Raw genomic sequence first — 9372 nt, 5'->3', positions numbered from 1 at the left:
GTAATAATATATTGGAATTTTAAATAAAATTCCTCGATAGCAGAATTCATTCACTTCCCTTAAATTGAATCACGAACCTTTTCACCTTCAACCCTAGAACAAACTGAACCGCAAACCTCTTTACCAACCCCAAAACTCATTTTATATGTATCATACTCCAATACAACGAGTACAAAACTCAAAACTAAAAAAAAATAAAAAAATTAAAAAAATAAATAAAAGTCAACTTGACCAGAAGGTGAAAATATTAGGAGCATGCAACGCACCCACAAACAATGAATAACAAGCGACTACACTTGTATGCAGACTCTCTCTCCCTACAGTCTCTCGCCTGTTATTCACGATCTGTAGGTCCATACACCTAATATTTTCTCGACCAAAAGGTTAACATAAGTTACATAACTAACAGATATATAAATAATGCAACGTATTGATCGATCAATTGAAATAAAAAAAGCTTGTAAGAAGTATTGATCACAAAATTATAGATATAAATATAAGCTAACGTTTAAGACATCTGTGATTTCATCAAAGTAAATTTTTAACATAAAACTTAGAAAATTATAAAACATTTATTCCAACATAAACTATTTACCTTCTAAAATCTTGTAACATTTTAAGGTCTCTAAGGGTGCTTTTTCAAGCCAAAATGTTACTGATATTTATAAATTCCTTATGTTGGGTGAGGGCTTGTTCATTAACAGGAATATCATTGTAGGCTTGTAGGGACATTTGGTTAGCAACCTGTCTTTTCCCTGCTCATGATTGCGATGAGTCTTCATCTTCCAATTCATTACTTCAAGAGACAGCAATGTCAAAATTAGGTGGAGGATTGTTGAGCCCGAGAACTAAATAAAAAAGTAATAGTAAAAAAAAATTAGGATTGCACTATATATTGCTTGCAAAAATACAATCATGCATATTTGAGAAAAGTTTATACATACATGAGGATCAATATGTCTTAGGGGCCTCGGAGGCTCATAAAGTAAGTGAACCCACCTGAAGAAGTGGTTGAACAAAGCTTACATGCCTGCCGAAGTGGTCGAATTAAGACCACCTGCCAATGTGGTCTAACGAGCCAGCAGACATTCCCGCTATCAAAGAAAATCATTTATACATCAGAGTACATTTGTCTATTCTTATTTATGTCGTCACTTACACACATTGCAATTTTTTTCAACAAGGCACAAGGACATGTGTAGTACCATAAAGAAGGTAGTTTTATAATCTATTATTATTATTATTATTATTATTATTATTATTATTATTATTATTATTATTATTCTTTTTCTTATGATTAGGGGGAAGGGGAACAATCTAAAGATGATCCTCCCTCCAAACTATTTTTCTCTAAGCCCTTTTTCATTGATTCATGAAAGAAAGTAAGAACATAAACTCTAGAAATACATCCAGCATCTCCTCATGTATCTTCCTCCTAAAATAGGATCTTTTCAGGGTTGTATAAGCTCACAAACAATACTAGAGCATACGTCCTAAAATCAGTCAACATCCTGAAATGTGTGATGAGCGTAGAATTCATGCTCAAGCCTTGCAAGAAAATCTTATAACATGTGGAAGAACAAAGTCGGATAATGGATTGTCATGAGAGTTTATTACACAACATATTAACGAGCTTAGGGAACTCATGTTGAAAGCTATAAAGGAAATGAGATAAGAAACCTCTAGATCTTATTCTAGAGCATGTTCTAGAACACTCACTGAATCAACAAGTTCGGTGAGTCGCATATGAGACCTATTAAGAGCAGGACCTAATAGGATTCTTGGTCCAGGACTGAAATGAGAAGAATTAGAAAGGGATGAAACCTATGTCCCGAAGCATGAACCTTCTAAATCCTCTAATGAAATAGCCATAAGAAGAAGAAGAAAAAGAAGGCATGCAAATTATTTGGTTAAAAATGATAGCATATTGTCTACATTTTTGGAAACTCTAAATTTGAGTGAACTTTCTCAGAATTATTCCCGTTAATCCAAGTATTAAAATCTTGCATGATAACCTGATGTTAAGATTTATAATTTTATACATTCAATTTATTAATTTAAGTTGTTGTTAGTGTCATCCATTATCAAATAAACACTAATGATCAAACTTCTACTAGATGCATGGGTTGGCCATAACTTAGTTGGGCTACCCTAATAATAACATCAACAAGATATTTCAATTACTAGAGACAATTGTATGTCTCACATTATAAATTCCATGTAAAAATTAAAGTGATCCTACTCAAATTTACAAATAGATAGTAATTTAATTAATTACTATCTTCTAATTATAATGATTATTTTGGTAATTATGATTTCATTTAGATCTAGAAAGATTTAAACTCTTTATTTTATGTTTAATAATTTTTGTATAGATTTTTAGAGTTGATTTTTTGACTAGCATATTCACTAATAATTCATGATTTTATTTTTGAGAGAATTTAAAAGAATTAATTGATATCATTGCATTTAAATAATTTTTTTTGGAAATATTATATGTCTACTTAATCTATAAGTCACTTCACTAGATTATAAGGCAATATGTATTTTATTTTATGTGCATTTGTACTCATTTTTTTAGGCATTATAGGTATTAAAACATGAGAGTATTTCAGATACATCAATTGTCCATTGTATGAATTATTTTTACCAGTATGTTTTAAATATGATACTATTTACTAAACACTTCTTCATAAGTCTTGAAATTTTAATATAATTTATAATTAAAACATATTTTTTTATATTTATATATATTCCCTTATTACACACACAAACACACTCCAACCATAACAAAAACTCATTTTCTAGTCTTTTTTCAATTATTTTCATTTTTGGTTTGAGAGAGGGATAGAGTTCAAAGAGGGTGAGATTTTCTTAAAGATTTTAGAAATAATTCCATTCATAAAGCCAATTAGAAAAATTATTTGGTTTGAGATATTATTTTGTTATCTAGCTTTAGATTTTTCTCTTATTATTATGTGAATTTTTATATTTCATTTAATGAAATTTCATACAAACTCAAATTTTTGGTAATTTTAAACATTTTTATTACCTAACTTTTATGAATTATAAATAAATTATTCTAATAGTGTTGAAATATAAAAAATAAATTTATATGGACATTTTATGCTATGTAGTACATTTTATATTTAATAATTATATAAAAATTAGTAAAAATTACTATAAAATAATAGAGGCTTTAAAATGATATTTTGGATATGGAACATAAATGCTTTTCTTAAGTGTGATCATAAAATTGTGTGTATTAGTTTATCTCAAATGTCCAATTAGTGGCCATACATATTAGCATCTATAAATTTTATAGTTTATTCAATAATGTTCATGTATGCTAAAATGATTGATAATCCTACGCTCATGTATATAAAATGTATCATTTATATATTATCGGAGATTATATCATGATTGATAAATAAAATTTTTTCTTGTATAATTTTATTAATTTGGAAAATTTAAGATTCAATTCACCGAACTGCATCAAAAGTCACGCACGCACATTACACATAACGGAAAAATATTACATCAGGACTCCTAATGTAGAGTTACGTTCGGATTTGAATTTTTCGGCTGTGTTGCAGGAATATTTCATCTGCATTATTTGTAAAAATGATGTGTTATTCAAGTATTATATGATGTTATTCGATTATTTTGCTGTGTTATTCAGCATATTCCCCGTGTTATTTCAATTTTCACTATGTTATTAGAATAACACGGTCCTAAATTAAGTGATGTGGGAGAATACTTTAATAACACTTCAGCATCAACTCAAGTAATACGATAAAATATTCTAATAATATCGCAAAATAATTAAATAACACATCATTTTTATAAATAATACAAATAGAATATTCTCGTTAACACGGCACCATATTTCAATCAAAAGATAGCTCTACATTAGAAATCATGATGAAATATTTTCTCAACAACCATACACAAATTCACGTGTTTTAATTTTTTTATTCTTTTTTTTTCGAGCATAGACCCCACTAAGCTTAGTTTTCATTAGGGAAGGGTTTTTGTGTAAATTTGACCTGAGATGCTGTTGTGTGCTCTGGGTGAACGTCCTATCGGTGGACCCCACAATCGATTTTCATAATTATATTTCAATGGAAACTATAAAAATTGGAATGGAGGGGGTCAGAGTGGGGACCACTCCAACTCGCACAATCATTTGGAAGATTCCCAGCCGTCGGATCGTGGTTGTCCAAGCCGTCACTCCGGCTCCAACTCGTACGGCCATGATTGCTTCTGTTCACATTGGCCGGTGCGACTCGACCGCAGGATCGACTTGCCATGGCGAGATTGCCCATCAACGTCCCGTTGTTATGAATTTTATGCCTGAATGGACCGCACTCAATTTTGATTTAAAAAATATTTAAATATGTGTTTTAAATTAATGATCTAAAAATTTTGTAAAATAATTTTTGGGAATAAAATTTTAAGAAATTACTATAATTTTTTATTTGAAAAATCATTTTAATATAAAACAAGATAATATTTATTTTTTATATCATAAATCCAATAAAATACAATAATTTTTTTTTGTTTTTTAAAAATGAAGATTCAATTCTAATTAGGGAGGAGTAGAATGTTCAACAATTAGTTTGCTATTTTAGCAAAATCTTTTCTAGCAAAAGAAATTACTATATGTTGACTAATCAGGTAGTCTTAACTCTAATATTATTGGCGTTAAATTAGGTCCTTATTTTTAAGTCCATGTTATTGGTGTTTACAAAAATCTTCCTCTGAGAGCTATCTTGCGAAAATTGGAGCCATCGGAGAATTTAGCGAAGTGGTTTGTGGAATTAGGGGAGTTTGATATCCACTTCTTATCGAGGCTTAATATCAAAGCACAAGTGCTCGTTGACTTTAGGGTGGAATGTATAATTCCTACTCTTATCAGACCACTTGTTCCCCCCTCAAAATATTTTGTATGGACTTTATACATTGATTGAGCTTTTGAGAATTATCGAACTGGCGCAGGAGTGTTGATTGTCTCTCTTAAGAAAGACGTTTTGGATTATGGGGGTTTGTTTGAAGTTTATGGTAACAATAACGTCATTTTGTATGAAGCCCTGATCAATGATTTATGACTCGTCATGGATTATGATGTTCATGACTCAATCATTTATGTTGATTCTCAACTTATAGCCTCACGGGTGGAGGGGGAACTCAATGTTCATATTCGACACTGGAATAGTATCTCACCCCGGTGAAATGTCTCTTTGTTTGATTTCAAGCACATCAAATAATTTGCATACTCTGAGAGCCAAATTATTAGGCTGGTGTCTTTTTTAAGTCAACCAATTCAATAACTGGAGATTCCTATGAAAGGAAATGTATTGAAATATACACTTTTCCTAGTATTCCTGGATCTTATCATTCATCTTTCTTTATAAGTTCTCTGGGTCAGATGACAAGAAGCAAATTTCATCATCAGAAGTGATGAACTTTTCAAAAGGCCATTTACTAAGGAATATATTAAATGCCTTTCTCTGACTGATGATGACTATGCATTTCCAAAAGTTCACACTGAATATGTGATGAAAACTTGGGAGGAGGTTAACTAGAAAATATGAAACTTTTTAATTTTGTTCTAACCTCATGCACATGCCCCTCATTGTTCACCAAATAGGGGATATGTATCATGAGACATGTTACTATAGCCATAGGGCAACATAAGTTCATGATTTTATTGTTAATTACTTCACTAAATGGGTGGAGGCAGAGCCCCTCATTATTAATATGACCCTCATTGTTCACCAAATAGAGGATAAATATCATGCGACTTGTTACTCTGGCCATAGGGCAACAGAAGTTCATGATTTTATTGTTAATTACTTCACTAAATGGGTGGAGACAGAGCCCCTGGTAAAAATTATAGAAGCAAATAGCAAGAATTTCGCCCAGAAATTTTTTTTTGTCATTGTAGCATTCCTCTAAAAATTATTACTCATAACAGAACTTAGTTTGTTGGAAATGTCCTTACATCTTTCTATAAGGATCTTTAAATCTAATTCATATATACGTTTGTAGCTCATCCTCAGATGAATGATCAAACTGAAGTCCACCAACCGTACCATACTTAAGTGGCTAAAAGCTCACCTAAGAAAAGTTAGGGGGTAATAGGATGAAGAACTTTCTAATTTCAATTCAGCTTATCATACTTTTGCATACTCCAACTAAGAAAACACCATAAAATCTATGCTTTATCACAAAAGTAATTTTCCCTATCGATATTATAATCTCAAGTCTCGGGATTTAAGATTTCAATCCTGATGTGAAGGATGCAAACCTCTACAAGATTTTGGATCTTAACCTAAAAACTCGTGAAGCGGCCCTCTTAAAGTTGCTCTATATAACTAAATTGTAGCTCACTACTTCAACAAAAAAGTAAGACCTCAACCTATCTTTGTTGGGGACTTGGTTGTATGAAGTCCTGTCATGTTTTCTTGCTTGCACGCATCATATAAATATGATTGCTTTCTCAAGAAAATATATGGCCACTTTAGAAGCTCATGTGAACAACATCCTATTGAGGGGCTATAAATCAAAAGGCAACAACAAAAAAGTTGTGCATCACCATTCTTAAATATAGTCACAACCATATTTTCAAGAAATACTACAATTCATTTCAACCTTTTCCCAACTAAAGAAATACAAAACATTTTTTAGCATCTCATTTTGGGCTTAATTGTTTCCGGAGTGAATCAATTCGACCTCTTTCACTATAGGTTACGATCTTTACATAAAAGCTTTAACTAAAGAACCTAGGATAGGCCAAAACTTCTTGGTGGATTTTCTTTGGCCACTTCTATTATAGGTTACACTTATCGAGCATGTGCTTTAATTAATAGTTTAAGATAGGTTCTGCATCTTTAGTAAGAAAATTTTTGTTCCATCTCTGGTAACCCAATCTAGGACGGCTCAATATTATTTGAGCAACTCTAGAAATTTTGAAAATTATCATCTTGCTTTATAGTATTCTAATCCAAGGTTGCACCTTGACATCATTATTGAAGTGATATTCAAAAGGTGTGAAGTAAGAGACATGCAATATCAAAAAATATAGAACTTAGATCAAGGAGAACAAGAGTTGTACAAACAATCACACTATCACAAAGTGTAAAGATTACATCAAGCAAGAGAAGAGCTATAAATATAGACACACGATCACAAAGTGTAAATACTACATCAAGTGAAAGACAAGCTAACAAATAAATAATACTAATCCACTATAAAGAATATTGGTGAGTGACTGGTAGAAGCTAAGATTCCTCTTCATGCTCAGATGGTGAAGAAGCTAAGGAATACTAATGCTCTATTAAGTACTTCATCAACTGTTTTTTAAATTTTCTTATTTGAACGAGTAAAAGAGTAATATTTTTAATTTATTTTATTTAATTTTGCAGTTCATTATGGGTATTTCAAGCCATCAAGGCTTAGTACTCTCAGCTTAGTAATATCTAAAACATGTTCATCCTCATTGAAAAAGTTCATTATTAGTTTTGTTATTGTGGGGACTGCTTTTTCTTCATATTTTTAAATTTTTATTCTTTAATTATTTTTAGAGTTAAAAATAAAATTTAGCCCATTTTTTCATATTAATAATCAGCGAGTTGAATCTTGATTTGACCATCAATCACAACCAAAAAAATATATCGTAAAAAGAGAGAGAGAGAGAGAGAGAGAGAGAGAGATAATTAGAAGTGATGAATAGAAAAATCGTGTCTTACATAAAATGATTATTCTATTTATAGAAGAGATTGTACATAATGATTCTATTACATTTTTGTTCTTTAAAGGGATTCATATTGTGATATTTCTGATATTTTACATGTATGAGCTTGTTGTTCGGTTGATTTCTAGCTCAGCCAACTTTTTCGATCGACAGGGTTTGATTGGCTGAACTGGGTCAGTCATCCAAGTTGGCTCGATCATCCAAGCAATGTCGGTCATCCCTATAAGTGGGTCGTCCAAGCTGGGTGGTCCAAATTGGGTTGTTCTTCTAAGTTGGGTCGGTTGTCGACACTGGGTCGTCTCTTTGAGAGATCCAGTCTCCGTATTTTTTGTTATACATAATATTTTAAAGTTGAAATTAATATTGCTCATATCTTCAAACACAAATAAAAATTTTATTTGTAAATATGAAAGTTAATCTAAAACTTATCAACATGCCATGAATTAAATAAACTCTAAATAAAATTTCTCAAATGGCAAGCATTAATTGAACACCGTGAAGTATCGTGCCGTTTAAGCAGGGTAACCCGCAACGGTCAACTAACGACGTTAAAACAGCCGTCAACTTTCTTTCCTCCGGAAGTGGCTGACAGCAATCAGCTTTCGGTGCTTTCCTATGGCTGGCATCGGTCAAACCCGCTTTGACGACTCTCCGATCGTTTGCTGTTCGTTTCGCTAAAATGTCCCCGGCGTGCATCAAGAACTACGATTCTGCCACCAAGCTTCCTTCCCGTTTTGGATTTTGGCGCGTGGTCTGCTGCTTCTGGGGAGGCGCAGAAGAGCTGACAGCGGAATGCGACAAATGACGTGAGGTCTGTGCCCCCGGTCAAATGTTCCGGTCAAAATCCCATAAAAGCCTCCACCTAAGGTCTTTCGTATTTGTAATTTAGCCCCTGAGCTTTTCATAATTTCACAGCTTCTATGTCTGAACCAATAAAAAAAGGTTAAATTTTTGTGCTCAAAATTATGTATGCCCTGTGATTTTTTTGCTTCTCTAAAAATTTTCACATAAAAATCAATTGTCTCCACATGTACATTCTCCTTTAATTATTTGAGTGTATGCTGAGTTTTTATGCAATGTTGAAACAATAATTCATCACTCTATCACTGTGAATCTTCTGACACACAATAATTAATATTTTAATTAAGTTTGCTCATAAAATGAGGAGTTGAGATTTGCTTACGATTAATTTATATTAGCACTAAAATTACTCCAATTGATGATATTAATGATTTATCTTAGAATTAACCAATATTAATATTTATTTAATATTTATAATCAATTATAATTTCAATTATAAAAGTTTATGGACATATGCAATACATAACTAACAATTCCGATGTATTTACACAACTAACAAGGAAGCTTAGATTTTTTATATTTATAACATTCAAAGAATCTTTTTATCATTGATGAGTGCAGGAAGATTCACGATGATAGAGTAATATTTTATTGTCATAGTGCTGTATAAAAATTGAACATACACATTGAGATAAAAAAATAAGTATATAGACGGAGACATCTCGATTTTTTTATGTGGAAAAGCAAGAGAATGGAAAAGACCACAGGGTCTAGCTCTGTTGAAATAATCTACTATATATATATATATATAT

Source organism: Phalaenopsis equestris, unplaced genomic scaffold, assembly GCF_001263595.1.
Source record: "Phalaenopsis equestris unplaced genomic scaffold, ASM126359v1 Scaffold000002, whole genome shotgun sequence".
Lineage (NCBI taxonomy): Eukaryota > Viridiplantae > Streptophyta > Magnoliopsida > Asparagales > Orchidaceae > Phalaenopsis > Phalaenopsis equestris.
This window is presented reverse-complemented; position numbering follows the sequence as displayed.